Below are 730 nucleotides of genomic sequence, written 5' to 3'. Positions count from 1 at the left end.
AAGTGGTTGGAGGGTGAGAGGAAATATCTGCGATGCTTCCATATCTCCAGGGTGAGGTTTTGGACCCTGAGCAGCATCGGTATCTCACCTTGATCTGACTGCAAAGCATCCTGATTAGGTAAAACCCATGCAGGATGGAAGATTTGGGGCTGAGATCTGCCAGATCCCTGCCTCGACGCAGAGGGAACCTTCTCCCTTTAACCAGCAGCCCGTGGACCCAGCCCTAAATCACATTTCTGGATCCCACGCGGCACCTGGGGGATGCTGCAGCCTCTCCGAGGGGGCATCCAGGGACCCGAGGCCCCTGGGGGGCTGGCAGGCCACGAAACGCAGGAAGGGGAGCATGAGCTCATGATTTTTGGAAGGCTGAAGTTCGCCTATGTCCTGCTGCAGACGTTAAGTCATTTTCCTGAGGAAGCTGCTTATGACGTTGCTCTGGTTATACGGGGAGCCGGGGCGGAGCGGCGAGCTCTCCCACAGCAGGTGAGGTGCCAGCACGCTGGGACACCATGTCCTGGCTAAAAATCGTTAAGAGAAAGAGGACTGGCACCTGAGGAGGCGTTGGAGCGGGCTGATTTCAACACAGAGCTCGGTGGTCGGAGGGGTTTGCCACCTCGGTGACCTAAAATAATCAGTTTGGTGCTTGCATCCCCGATTTTGATGGAAGAATTCTTTGTCCATGTCAGTGTGGCGACATCCTTGGGTGGAGTCAAGTGTCGAGCTTTGGAAA

Source organism: Anas acuta, chromosome 1, assembly GCF_963932015.1.
Source record: "Anas acuta chromosome 1, bAnaAcu1.1, whole genome shotgun sequence".
Taxonomy (NCBI): domain Eukaryota; kingdom Metazoa; phylum Chordata; class Aves; order Anseriformes; family Anatidae; genus Anas; species Anas acuta.
Note: the sequence above shows the minus strand (reverse complement) of the source record.